Genomic DNA, 15,531 nt, shown 5'->3' with positions numbered 1-15,531 from the left:
CGAACCTTCTACACATGTGTTTAAAGGAGTTTTCAGCAGCCAAGGTAAAGTAGAAGTTCAAAGTAAACTTGAAATTCAACTGGCTACCTCACTTAAGGTCAAGTGCTCCTCTCTGATCTGGGTTATTCTGCATTTCTTTAAGCAGATCTCCCATTGATAACAATGGGAGATCTGTACATCTAGGAAGAATCATAGAATATTAGGGTTGGAAGAGACCTCAGGAGGTCATCTAGTCCAATCCCTTGCTCAAAGCAGGACCAAGACCAACCAACCAAGAAGAGGCTATCAGATTCAAAATCCACAAAAATAGTAATATTTAATGATCATCTTCTGAAGCATCTACTAAGCACTCCCAGAGAAAGAATAACAGACTAGATGGACCATTCATCTGATCCAGAACTACATTTCCTATAATCCCATCTGAAAGGAGAATTTTGCCCTAAAATATAAAGAACAATAATGGCTAAATGTTTCAGTAATTGTGGCATGATGATACAATAGCACACAAGGATATCACAATCATAGTCTTTCTAGATGTACAGGACCAAATGTGATGAGGAATCTGGAGATTTGTCCCAGCAGGACCAAGTTTTGAAACATTTTTCCTCTAGTTAGTTCTTAATGCCTCTATCGTTACTGACTAATATCACAAAAGTGTCATTTATTTTTATTATTATTTGTAGATGCCTCCAATGAACATGTTGTATCTTGCACCTAAGAGGTGAAGAGGCTCTTCAACTTCTCTCCAAGCCCTTCTCTAACAGGAAACAATAAAATCACACTCTCAGAATGACAGCAGCCGGGTGAATAGTCATTTTCAGTGCTGTTCCTTTCCTAGTTAAAAACATTTAATTTCAAGTAATTTGGAACCAAATATACATTAATTTATAAGTATAAATAGCACAGCAATATAGAAAATAAAATAATGATTTTGCCTAAAAACACAATGCATATATCTATCATATATCACATGTAAAAACCCAGAAACATAAAGCAAGGTATTGCAAGAGAATGTCAAGGCAGCCCAAAAAAGTATACAGCTTCTTAGTACAGGTGTGTACTCACAGTTGACTCAATCAGTCCTGAAATGACCTAACCTTTTCCATCAGGTTCAGTTCCCAGCTTTTTAAAAGACCATATATTGTTTCACTGATGTTTACAGGAGTTGTCCTGGGCAACCAAATAGAACACAGAGATTTAAAGGGGCCACATCCTGCCTATTAGTTATATTCTCCCATATCACATGCAAAAGTCCATTTTACTGGGTGACCTATTTGTGTAGAATTGTATAAGTGATGTAGAAAAATCCTTTGTTGATTTCATGACATTGTATATACATATACAAAATCTCTTGCTGTGAACTATGGAACACACTGAATGTCAGACAGTATATGAGAATTTTAAATTATTTTTCCTTGTAATTCTCAATATGTTTCTTTTGCATTCAGGAAGCAATATCAGCTCCCTCTAGTGGAAAGGTTTTGCGTATGAATCCAGGGACTTCATTCAGGACTAAGGCCCCATTATGCTGGGGGCTGTACAAACACATCTTTAAAAGATTGTGTCTGGTCGAACAATCCTATGAATTATTCTGCACTGAGCTCCCAAGAAGTTAATAGAGGACTGAGACTTGAACCTCTGGCAGATTCCTGAGATCCACAGGTTCTGAGGGCCAAAGCCCTGTTTGCTCTGTGGTGCCAGACAACCTCCACAGACTAAAAATTTGGCCAAACTCATTGTCCTCCTTTTCAGGGCCCAACCACTTGTTTTTCTGTGGAAGGGACAGTCCCTCTGGATTAGAGGGATGGATTTATGCAACAAAATTTAAAGGGCTCAATGTGTTTAGCTTCATTAATCAACAACAGGGCATATGATAATCCATGCACATCCAATAGCATCTTCAATGTGTTAGAGAAAGAGAGAATTAAAAAAAAAAGTTCATGGTGACTTGACTCCATTTCTTTCTCTGCACTCTCTTTCTCCCTGATTCTGCTGGCTTCTTCTTGTCTCCCTTTCCCAGTCATTTTCTATTCTATTCAAGTTATCATACCACTCTCACCATGGTGTCTCTGCATGTCCATGTGACCACATCCTTATTGCTGCATTATTAACCATCTCTTCCTGATCATTCCCTGTTTGTCTCCTCCATTAGGGGGCCCTGTTTCTGTCACCGCACTTTCTTCAGTTCTTTCCTTCTCTCTCCACCCTCCAGTTACAACTTGCAATTTATAACTGCCATGCTCAACTGCCATAGACCTTTCCAGAACCTGCTGCTTCCAATAGTATGTCTGACTTTGAGATTTATAGATGAAAAGATACTGTATGCATACTAAGTATTTTTATGGATTATATTATTAATTTATTATTCACCTGCTAAAAGGTCATGACTCCAAACATTCTGCTCCCTATCTTGATACTGGAAATCAGGGGAAAATATCACTCCATATGTACCCTGGTTACATATAATCCTTTCAACCTATGGATGATACTGAAACCTGGCTTCCTGCTACAGTTCCCAGTAAATGCTACCAAATGGCAGAAGGAATGATTGAGAACAAAAGAATGGCCATATTAGGTCAGACCAATGGTTCATCTAGCCCAGTATCCAGTCTTCTGACAGTGGCCAATGACAGGTGCTTCAGAGGGAATGAACAGAACAGGCAATCATTGAGTGATTCATTGTGTTGTCCAATCCTGGCAATCAGAGGCTAGCAACACTCAGAGCATAGCGTTGCATCCCTGACCCACTTGGCTAATAGTCATTGATGGACCTATCCCCCAGGAACTTACCTAGTTCATTTTTGAACCTTGTTATAGTTTTGGCCTTCACAACATCCCTTGGCAATGGGTTCCATATGTTGACTGTGCATTGTGTGAAGAAGTACTTCCTTTTATTTGTTTTAAACCTTCTGCCTATTAATTTCATTGTGGATCCTTGGTTATTGGCCTCATTAACACTACAAAAGTGATTTCCACTTCTTTTTGTCAACTGTTGAGAATAGCCTACTTCCAACTTAATTGAATTGTCTCTTTAGCGCTGACCCCCCCACTTGGTAAGGTAACTCCCATCTTTTCATATGCTGTGTATTTATACCTCCCTACTGTATGTGCCACTCCATGCATCTGATGAAGTGGGTTTTAGCCCATGAAAGCTTACCCCCAAATAAATTTGTTAGTCTCTAAAGTGCCACAAGGACTCCTTGTTGTTTTTGCTGATACAGACTAACACGGCTACCACTCTGAAACCTGTAAAGAAGTAAATAACACTTCCTTATTCACTTTCTCCACACCAGTCATGGTTTTATAGGCCTCTATCATATCCCCTTTTAGTCATCTCTTTTCCAAGCTGAGAAGTCCCAGTCTTTTTAATATCTCTTCATACAAAACCTACCCACTTAGCACAGATGCTCAGAGCAAAGATTGTAAGAGTGGCTGCTTGGAAAAAAAGAGGGGAAAGAATGCTTCTGGGAAGTCAGAGCTCTATAATCAGGGAGAAATCCTCATCCCATAGAAATCAATGAAAGTATAGTGTGGGACAGGATCTGGAATGGAGACAAAAGAAGAATATAGCAAAGCAGTGAATCAGGTGGATAAGTCACTCAGTCAAAAAGGCTAACAATGTTAGGTGCCATTAGGAAAGGGATTGATTATAAAACAGAAAATATCATAATGCCACTGTATAAATCTATCGTATCCCTCACCTCAAATACTGCATGCAGGTCTGTTCACCCATCTCAAAAAAGATATATTAGAATTGGAAAAAATACAGAGGAGGGCAACAAAATGATTATGGGGTATGAAGCAGTTTCTATATGAGGAGAGATTAAAAAGACTGGGACTGTTCACCTTAGAAAAGAGACAACTAACAGGGGGGAGGTATGATAAAGGTTTATAACAGGGAAGGCAACCTATGGCATGCATGCCAAAGGCAGCATGCAAGCTGATTTTCAGTGGCACTCACACTGCCCGGGTCCTGGCCACCGGTCCGGGGGGCTCTGCATTATAATTTAATTTTAAATGAAGCTTCTTAAACATTTTAAAAACCTTATTTACTTTACATACAACAATAGTTTAGTTATATATTATAGACTTATAGAAAGAGACCTTCTAAAAACGTTAAAATGTATTACTGGCACGCGAAACCTTAAATTAGAGTGATTAAATGAAGACTCGGCACACCAGTTCTGAAAGGTTGCTGACCCCTGGTTTATAAAAATAATGAATGCTGTGGAGAAAAAGTATTATTTACGCCTTCATATGACACACAGGGCGGCTCCAGGCACCAGCGCAGGAAGCGGGTGCTTGGGGCGGCCAACAGAAAGGAGCAGCACGTCCGGCTCTTCGGCGGCGATTCGGTGGCGGGTCCCTCAGTCCCTCTCGGGGGAAGGACCGCCGCCGAATTGCTGCCGAAGAATGAAGTGGTGTGGTAGAGCTGCCACCGAAGTGCCACCGATCGCGGCTTTTTTTTCTTTTTTCGCCGCTTGGGGCAGCAAAAAAGCTGGAGCCGGCCCTGATGACACAAGAACCAAGAGTCATACAATGAAATTAATAGGCTGCAAGTTTAAAACAAACCAAAGGAAGTACTTCATACAACGCACAGTCAACCTATAGAACTTGTTGCCATGGGATGTTATGAAGGCCAAACGTATATGTGAGTTCAAAAAAGAATAGATAAATTCATGGAGGATAGGTCCATCAATGGCAAAATGGTCAGGGATGTCACCCAAGCTCTGGGTGTCCCTAAACCTCTGACTGCAAGAAGCTGGGACTGGACAACAGGAGATGGATCACTTCATAAAATTGCCCTGGTCTGTTCATTCCCTATGAAGCATCTGGCACTGGCCACTGTTGGAAGACAGGATTCTGGGCTAGATGGACAATTGGTCTGACCAACTATGACCATTCTTATGTTCTTAAATAAAAGTGAAATGACAAAAAGTAAACTAAGTTTTCCATTTTTGTTTTTCCTAGCAGGATATATTTAATGTTTCTTTCCAACCTACAAATTGGCTCTTACTGCTTGCTTCTTCCCAGGAATAACGTCCAGACTCCAGGATGCCTATCAGTAAGAGAAAGTTAGTTTCCTTGCCTATCATTTTTATTTCTCATAATGGAGGGCATTCACTAGTCTGGACTTCACTACATAACCAAACATTCCTGATAAAAATTATAATGTTATGACTTTTGTTCTATTAATCCTACAGTCTATAATTATTTTATTCATGTTTTCTACTTGGCTATGCAATTTAAGATATGGAAGTAATCTCCTGAGTCAAAAGCTGGGCTGCACCATTCCAGAAGAGGGAGTCTGAATTTAAAAGAGGAAGGAAAGAAGGATAAAGTCAAGCTGTCTCCTGTGTGTGGGGAAACAGGAGTAATGTCCAGACTACTGGATGTGCTCCATTCTAAGGAGGAAGTTTTCCTTCCCCATAATTCTATCTTCTCTTTTCCATTCACAGCTTACTCCATTTGGCTTCTCTCTGGTGAACTGCGTACTGTATCTCATCCCATTGCATGCTGACTTCTGCCTCTTAATATATTCTAGTAAGACAGGTAAAGTGACAGGCTGTGGGATTTGTGAACCTGTGTATACATGAAGGTTTGAGATGAAAGATTAAGTGAAGTCTGAAAACATATGGTGACAGGTGAAAAACCTTCCATGATGACCAGCTGATAGTTCTTGTGAGCTAAATTTTGCAACCTTTATTTTGGTTGAGCACTTACCCACATGGATAGTGACTTCAATGAGGCTACTTGTGAGAGTTTTAAGTGTTCACTAAATGAATAATGGTTGCACAATCTAGCCCTCTGTGAGTAACAGGAGATATAACACTCCATAAGGCTGAGAACTAAAAACTGTGAGAAAAAATGTTCCCCAGTGATGTTAGCCAGTGATGACTAGAAGGATAAGATCACAAAAAAAACTTTTGTTTCTTAAGAAAGTCAGAGCTCTTGGGACTCTGACTCAGCAAGAAAGGTATTCCATGTAGAGCACACAACATTAAATCTTGTTTAGAGATTATAAAAGAATGAATTGCTGTGGTGAGGTCTGTATTTGAATGAAAAGATTGCAACCTTCTACCCAGGCACAAATGATAAAAAAAAAGTCTCAGCTAATGCTGCTGCTTGACCATTTAGTAGTAACTGGGGATTTGAAAGAATCCAGATTTATAGAGATTTTCACAAAAAGTGTGCAAACTTTATTGAATAAGTGATCACGCTATTAAAGTTTTCTTAGGCTTAGTCTGTTTGTAAAAGAAACTATTGCATAAAAACTCAAAAAGTAAGGAATGGATATAATTTTCAAATTGTCATGTCTGCAGTTAGTGGCTACATATTGGGTAGTACTACTGAGATCTGACTTTTTAATAAAATACTTGTTCATTTTCAGATTCTGTATAATACAGAATGTACAAACCACAATGCATATATGATTTTATTGTAATTACACTAATATTCATTCTCTAAAAAGCCAGTTGGGATTCATTCTTATGGAGTAGTTTTATGAAACTAAAACCAAAGTTAAGACTTCCAACATATACTGAACACATCTCCAGCTTGAAGATCTGCATAGTGGGTCCTAATGTAAAAAATAAACCTTAAAGATTAAGCCAGTGCTTCTCAACAATAGGAAGAGTTCCCATGTCAAGTGTTCTATTACAAGTCAGGTTTTTCACTATCCTTCAATCTAGAATTCAGCAGATTTAGTATCTGCCTTAGTCCTATATCATACTTGATGACCAATCTGTAAAGAAGTAAGAAGAGTACAGAGACAGAAATATAAAGTGGGTCAGTGAAATGATTTATGGGGTAAGGTACTACTCAGTGCGAGTAAAGGTGGCAGAATTGGGCCCATAATGATTTATCACAGGACTAGGGTTACTTTTTAAGCTGTCCAGCAGTTTATTTCTACTCAATTTATTCATGTGAGTTTAATGGGGAGCACATCAATTTCAGTGGCTGCCACCTCAGGTCTTCATGAGGAGAGGTGATGCAGCACAGCATCATCTGATAGTGACAGGATGCAGCAAGAGGAAGACAAGATGAGAAGAAATATCTCTGAAAGGAGTTTGTATCCCTAAGCAAATATTTATTGCCTTCCTATAGATTAGGTACCCGGTGTAATGTAGTACAAAAACAGAGCAAAATTCAGTGGGACTATTTGTGGAATAAGGTTGTGACATTATGCTCCATACTCTTTATGGAAATATGCTTATGATATGGATATGACAAAACTGAGATGTACTTTATGCAAGATGACTCATGTAAGGTATCACTGGAAAGGTTATGATTTACTGAATGTGTTTATCCAATTTGTATGCATGTATCATTTTTGTATCTGAAGCTGGGAATATTGTCCATGTCTCTGTACTTCAAATGTGCTATGTTGGATGAGGCCAAACAATGTTAGTGGCTTATTGAAGAAATGCACACGAGCATAAGGATCACCCCAGGAACTGTGTGCAATAGAAACCTCTCAGAGATAGCTCTACACAATGGGAACTGTTTGATCCAGGTCACAGCAAAAAAGCTTTCCAGCAAGTGGTGGGGGGGAGATATAAAAGAGGGACAATGACAAGATGAAGGGTCCTCACTCTCCCTACAACAACACACCTGAAATCACCTGAGGAACAAAGACTGAACTGTGATAAGCGATGGTCCCAGGCTAAGATCTTTAACCTGCATGAAAACCTGGGAAAGCCAAGGCAACTTGTGCCTTAAGAATCTGCCAGCCTGTTTATCACTCAGGATGAGAATTTGCTAATTTGTATTCTACCTATCTAGTGTGTTAAGTTCAGTTTGCAACTTTTGTTTATTTACTAAGGTAATCTACTTTGTTCTGTTTGCTATCCTTTTAACCACTTAAAAATCTACCTTTTGTGGTTAATAAATGTATTTTGTTTATTATTAAACCCAGTTTATATAATTTCTAACTGGTGGGGGGCAAGAAGTCGTGCACATCTCTCTTCACATTGAGGAAGAAGGCGGATTTTTATGAGCTTGCACTGTGCAGATTTTTCTATACAGTGCAAGACAGTATTATTTGGGGTTTATCTCCCAAAAGGGGTGTGCCTGTGAGTGCTGGGGGAGTCTTCTCACACAGAGCTGACTTCAGTCTGTGACTGCAGCGGGGTGTGGCCCTATTTGTGTGTGTGGGCCACAAGAGGCCGGAGAGCCTAATTCAGCAAAGCAGGGAGAGGGAACCCAGGCTGATTGAGCAAGAGAGGCTCAGTGAAATCCCAGATCCCAGTACATCAGGTGGCATCCCAGAAGGGTCTCCAACCCATCAAAAAGGTATTATTCAATGTGAGTAAACCTGATGGAATTGTGTGATGGTGTACCCTCACCTCTCATGAGCGACTGTTGGGTGGGCACAAATCTGCACTCTCTCTTTTTGCAGTGCCCCATGTCAGCTGTTGCCCTCATCATCCCTCCAACTAAGTCACACAAAATCTAAAATGGATGAATCCTTTCTGGGGTAACACAGTCCAACAAACAGTTGGCCTTCTCCAGGGTCTTCAGACCCATCTCTGGGTCTGTTTAAACTCTAGCCCTTTTTTGGGCTCCAAAAGGAAACTAGTCTCCTTCTCCGTGCTTTTCCACTCCACTCCAGTGGCAGGAGTCACACCACTGGGTCCTATCCCAAGGACCCTATAAATAGCAGTCATGTGCTGCTTCCTGTAATAGTTGCTGCTCCTGCTATTTCCAGGGCCACTTCCCACATAGCTCCTTCCTCTTCACCCTTATCTCCGGGCTGAAGTTCTCTATCTGATCCCTGCCTGAGCAGGGTCTCACCCAGGCCTCATCGCCATAAGAGCCTTCCAATCTTTCCACATCCTTCTGGTCCCAGCCAACACCTGATCTGCTCAGCTCCTGCAGCTCCTTTTAACTGAGCCTCCTGAACTCTGACTGGCTGCTTCCTTGCAGCCTCTCTTGGCAGGCCTGGAGAACCCATCTATACTGCTGCTTTTCTGGGGCGGGATATAGTAGGACCAGGAGGACTCCAGCAGGGGGGCTCAAAGGGCCTGGTACACCCCATCACAAATTGGATCTATAATTCTCCTGAAGTGGAAAGACTTCCAATCCACTGAGTCCCTCAAAGATGTTGCACGGGAATGTAGTTCTAGAAACACTGGCTATAACTGCTTCTAATTTTGAAATTATTTTGCAAATCTTCCTGGAGTAATTTATATAGGGCTGGATTTTGCCACCCTTGGTGTTGAATAGTAACTGTTACCTGGCTTGTTCCATTGATTTCAATAGGACTAACTGCAGAGTAAGGTATTATTAAAGGTGAGTAAAAGTGGCAAAACTTGGCCCCTAATGTGTTGAACAATTTTTCTCCTACTTTTTTATCTGGAGCTGCCTATTACTTTGCTATTGTCTCATTAATACATGAGAGTTTAGAAAACGGCCTATGTAATTTTTTTTAACCCAATAATAGTTGCAAATTGTGAGATACAATTTCTATAGTTTTTTTTTTAGTTTTATGTGAAACAGACTAGAGTCATTAAAGAATCCTTATTATCAGTCTTACATTTCCCCTCAATTCATTTCTCCCTTATTATTTAGTTATTTGATGTCTCACTAATATTTGAAAATTCTTATTGTGCTTACCATTAGTATCAATGCTAATCGAATCCAGTGTGTTTCTAATTCATGTGTCATTATACTATCCAGGCACTATTATAAGGAAGTCCTGTTTAGTATAGGTTGAACCTCTCTAGTCCAGCACTCTCTGATCCAGCATCATCTGGGGTCCGGCATGATTTTTTTTTATGCTTTATCTACTTATTTCCTTGTGCCAATACAGTAAAATTGTGTAACAACACTAACACTTTGTTATGAAGAGAGCTGGTAAGCCTTGGCTTGGTGGTGTTGCAAGCGTTGTTCTGTTTATTCACCTCGGCGAGATAAAAATAAAAAGAGACCCGCTCGCTACAATATTGACCTCCTGTGGTTCGGTAAATTCTCTGGTTCAGCACCGGTCAGGTTCCCAGGGTTGGACTAGAGAGGTTCAACCTGTATTTTAGAAAATAATGAATAATACTGAGGAAATAGAGGAAAAGAGAGATTTGTTTAAATACTATTTTTGCACTATGATTAATCTTCATTCTCAAATAAAAGATGAGTGAGGCAGAGCTTAGCTATAGTAAGGGCAAACAAGCATTAGTTTTCAGCACCCCAAAGTGTGACGGGCACTTTACAGTACAAATAGACATTTTCTCTGTCCTGAAGACCTTATAATCTAAGACCCCGATTCTACAGACACTTATGCATGTGATTAACTTTGAATATGAGCATAGTAGTTCCCTTGAAATCAGTGAGACTACTAGTGAAGTTAAGCATGTGTTTGCAGGATTAGAACCTATTAAATACGACTCAACAAATGGGGAAACAACTATCAGGGAGTAGATTGGGTGGGAAGAAAAATGGTTACAGCAAAAAGCTAACATGCACATCACAGTCATTCTACTTAGTTTTTTAAAATAAATATTATACAGTACAGTAATAGCTATTATAATGCATGGAAAGTAATACTGATGTAAAAAGTTGTTTCAAATTTACTAACAAATTTGGTTTAAATTTTGCTTAAGTTGTGACAAATTCCTTATCCGGCACTTCAAGTATATTGCTGAGCTAATAAAAATACAACAAAATATGCAGAGCAGTTTTAAAAATTGCTTTGTGTCTACTTTATCTACTATTAATCCTTCTAGACAATCAACTACTGTGAAGCAAGGCAGATGGGAATAGTAGGAAATATCATTATTATGGGCACCAATAGCAACTGCTATAATTAAAAATACTTTTCACTATAGCCCCTTGTTTTCACATGTTCATAACTTTTGAAAACATAGACCATTTATTTTTCCATACTTGGTCTCTGTCTAAAGGTGAATTTTTTATAAAAAGTTTCAATAAAATTCATTCTATTATTTTTGCCTGAGAGAATGAAATACACTTTTCTTCATTTAAACAATTTTTTTAAAACATATTTTGTATTTTACGTGGCCTTGTCAAAATTGACTGAAAGTAAAAGTTGACATGGAAATAAGCCTTAACAACAACTAGTGCTTTTTCTTGGGTTGAAAAACATTGCTTTTTAACTAAAGTTGGGACCATCTGAAAGCTGTGTACTGAGTATGCATGGCATATTTTTTCATTTTGAGGTGTGCACTTAAAAACCGACAAATGTATGTGTATTCATGTTCAGAAAGCATAAAAATAGTTGAAAGAGTAGGTATATTAGTGCCCTCCCACCCGCTCCCTCCTCAGCCCTCTAGTCGTCCCTTCAAATTGTGGGGGGAAGGAGGTTAAGAGGCGTAATATGAGCTAAGGCCTTTGATTGGTTTAAAATCTTGAATGTAAACAGCTACTGTAGATGCCACAAAAGCATTATACCATCACAAATGGAAACTGGTGTGCATGATTGTGATTAAGTTATGTGGTCCAGAAGATAATCTCTGTGCTGAAATGTGGTCCACATGAGGAAAAGGTTTGAGAACCCTTGCTCTAAGAGAAGCTTCTTTTGCTCAGCTTTCTTTAATTAAGCCTGTAAGTTCCTTGATATGAAGCTATTGAGACTGTTGAGTATACAAGTTCTCTCAGCTGTGCCACTGACACCTGTAAGTGTCTTCAACTGTAGATATATATTTGAGGAGTTTACAAACTGATTCAGCTTTGCCAGTGGAGAAGAGTGTTCTTAACTAGGACATCCCTAATTGGGGGCATCTAACAATACACCTGGGGGAAATCTGCACCACTGCGCACATGCATATTTCATGTGCCTCCCATATTTTTAATTTTTTTGCAGAAAGTAGCTTCTACTGAAAAGTTGCTGCAGTCCCGCCTTTTACCCATCAGAGAGTGCTGTGGTGCTAGAACAGAGCAGCAGCTCCCAACAGAAAATAACTTCTGCAGTTCCGCCTTTTGCCCACCAGAGGGCACTGTGGTGCTAGAACACAGCGGCGACTCCTGGCCAGCCCCAGCTATGACAGGGAAGAGAAAGAGCCTGCCTTTTTCTATTGTTGGGCCACATTATGAGACAGGGGATATGGGGAGACAGACAGCATGGGGCTGATGGTGGGTCAGACAGGGGTTCATAAGGGCTAGTGGAGGACAGACTGGGGCAGGGGCTGAATGGGAGTGGAGGTGCAGGGCCACATGGGCAGCGGGGAAGGGGGGACAGAGCTACAGGGGGAAGGGGGATGGCTAAGTGGGGGCACAGAGATGCATGGGAACAGAGGGTGTAGGGACACATGTAGATGAGGGGAAAGGGCTGGCTGAGGGATGCAGGGACACATGGGTACAGGGGAGGGGTGTAGGGCCATATGGGGACAGGGGGATGGCAGAGCGGGGCACAGAGACACATGGGGACAGGGGAGAGGGTGCACAGACATATGGGGACAGAGGAAGGGGTGCAGAGCCATGTGGGGATGGAGGAGAGGGTGTCTGAGTGGGGCTGGAGGGACACATGTGGACAAGGGGTGCAAGGACACATGGGGGTGCAGGAGCAGATGTGCGTGACTGAATGGGAGAGGCTAGGGGTCAGCCAGGGTCTGCATGGGGGATGCTCCCTAACAATCCCTTCCTGCCCCCCAAAAAACCTGTTCCATACTTTTCCCACTGATACCCAACAGCCCTTCAAGTTCAAACCCAGGCTCCTTCCCAGCAATTACTTTCCTCTCCCTCAGCTCCTTCATTACCCCCAACTCCCCCAAGCCTTTGCATAGCTTTGGACGGCTGCGGGAAATACGGTTCTGTACTGTAGTTTAAATGAATTATTACTCAGAGTTCTGTATTAATATGCCTAGTAAGCATCTATTTATCAAAAAACATTTCCTGAATCTTTTTTGTTGTCTGTATTGTTACAGACATACTTGCTGACAGGTATTTTGAAATAAATTACCAAAATAATTGAAACTGGTGTGATTATACTGTGTTATGTTGACAAATTAAATATGCAGAATTTTAAAATATTGGGGGCAGAATGTTTAAAATTTTGGCACAGAATTCCCCCAATAGTATAACAAGTATGTAGACAAAAACTGAATAGAAAAACGGTACTGGGCATGACTGAAACTGCTGATGTTAGATATGCATAACTCTAAAATAGCTAAATGGATTTTCTTTGAATTTAGCTATCTTTTACTTTGATGGAGATTATCAAAACAAGCTAAATTTGAGGTTTCTGGCTTTTGCTGTTATTGAAGCACAACTTTCTGCTGTAAAATATGGGAACAGTGTATTTTTTATGCTCATGTGACTCAAAAACAACTCAACTAATTAAGCTGAAAAAACTTAACCCTCCCACACACACACTTTTGAGATCACTAGTGATATGTGATATTTCAGCACAAAAGCATTTTGTTTGAGAAAGCCAGAGCCAACTGAGGAGTGGGGGCTAAAATGAAAGTTCTCTCTCTAGGAGCTACTATAGTCACTATAATTTTAATTTGTTCTGCAACTAATGCATGCAGAAAACTTTTAATTACAATATGTTTTGTGTGTGATGAGAATGGTGTATGGGCACAGCTTGAGAATGCGTGCTCCTGCAACCTTCACTCAGGTGAGTAGTCAATCTTTCGTAATGAATGTTGTACCAAATTGAATGCTTTGTGTTAGCCTGAGATAATGTGCTGTATTTGTCCTACAAGAGTGTATATATGTATGTGATAGTGAGGTGTGGGTGTGTGTTTGAAGTGTATTTGGTTGGGAATTTGGTATGTATGTATATATGAATATGTGTATGAGAGTGATGTGTATGTGCGTATATATATGATACAGTTGGAGTATGTGGCATAGCCATACAATGGGCCCAATCATTTCTCTCCAACAAGACCCAGAGAGTGGTGATGGGCAACTGTCCCCTCAAAGGTCTTCATGTGAGATCTATCTTATCCCTTTTCCTTCAGTATCTATATAGGACTAGTTGGAGAGGTGGTGAGAGCACATGGGCTTTGCTACCAACAATATGCTGATGACACCCTTTGATATAACCCATTTTCTTGTGATGCCACCAATGCCTTCTCAGGGCTATCAAAAGGTCTGCAGAAGATCAGCACCTGGCTGAAGATCATATGGCTCAAACTCAATCTGGGCAAGACCAAAGTGGTGGTGATTAGATTGGGAAAATAATTTGACCTGGTAAAATAGCTTTCCCTGACTTTGAGGGTATCTCCCCACATTTCTCAAAATACTACAGAGCCTAGGGGTCCTATTAGACTCTTCAAGCTTCAATAACCAAGTAGTGCCCAGGAAACACTTTCTTCTACCTCCAGCTTGCTGGGAAACTCCAACTTTTCTTCCTGGAATGAGGATTTGGCCACTGTACATCACCTCCTGACTGAATGACTGTAACTCACTGTACCTAGGAGGGAAACAATAGAGATGCTCCATTGTTATGCAGAACGTTTTGGCCCACCTCCTTAACACTACACCACAATGAGCACATTATTTATGTGATCCACTTTCCCCATTGGCTTCCAGTTCACGGCCATGATCAGGTCAAAATCTTGGTCTTTATCTTAAGAGCAATAAAAAGGTCAAGACCAGGCTACATCACTGCTGCCTCTCTATACATAACCCAAAAAGACATAGGTGCTCCTCTGGGATAATGCAGCTCAGGACAAAACATGTACAAATCTGAGCGAAAGCTCCTATAGAGGATGGACTAATTCAGAGTCTCTCCACCTTTAATGTATATTGCATGACATTCCTGTTGCTAAACCTTTCCCACCATAACTAGATTAGAAGTATCTGACATGATAAAAATATATATTTACAGGGACATCAACTTGAAAAGAACATTTTCATCTGAAGATATCATAGCTTCTGTTGTTATCCACAGCATTCCCAGGGTAGCAAGAGATTAGAAGAAATACTATTGTTCCTTTTCCCCTCAGGTAGCATCCTTTGTGAATTTTTCAACACTTTGTAGAGAGATGTAAATATATCTTAGTACGAGTGCTATAAAAGTGCTAAGTAATACCAATCTAGGTTATCTATCTAGGAGTGTGTTAATGTGCTTGTGAGTGTGTGCTACCTGTATGTCGGCAGGCTAGAGTGCACTCTGCATGGGGGAGGGGGAGGCTCTGAGTGCTCTGGGGTGAGGGGCATGGGATTGGGGTAGCTCTGAGGGTGAAGGGGGCGCTCTGGGGGAACAGGATAGGAACTAGCTGTGTGGGAGGGGGTAGCAAGATGGGAGGTAGCCATGGTAGGGGGTGCTCTGTACAGTGCAAGGAGTGGGACGGGGGTAGATCTGGTGAGGGGGCACTCTGTGGGGTGGGAGGAGGAGGATGGGGGTAGCTGTGGGGTGAGGGGGGGCGCTCTGTGGGATGGGAGGAGTGGGGTGGGGTAGCTGTGGGGTGAGGGGGTGCTCTGTGGGTCATGGGATGGGGTAGCTATGAGGTGAGGGGGCACGTTGTGGGATGACGCAAGCAGGACAGGGGTAGCTGTGGGGTGAGCGGGACGGGGTAGCTGTGCGGTGAGGGGGGCACAGGATGGGGTAGCTGTGGGGCGAGGGGG

The sequence above is a fragment of the Terrapene carolina genome, unplaced genomic scaffold (assembly GCF_002925995.2).
Source record: "Terrapene carolina triunguis isolate 2854851 unplaced genomic scaffold, T_m_triunguis-2.0 Scaffold211, whole genome shotgun sequence".
NCBI lineage: Eukaryota > Metazoa > Chordata > Testudines > Emydidae > Terrapene > Terrapene triunguis.
Note: the sequence above shows the minus strand (reverse complement) of the source record.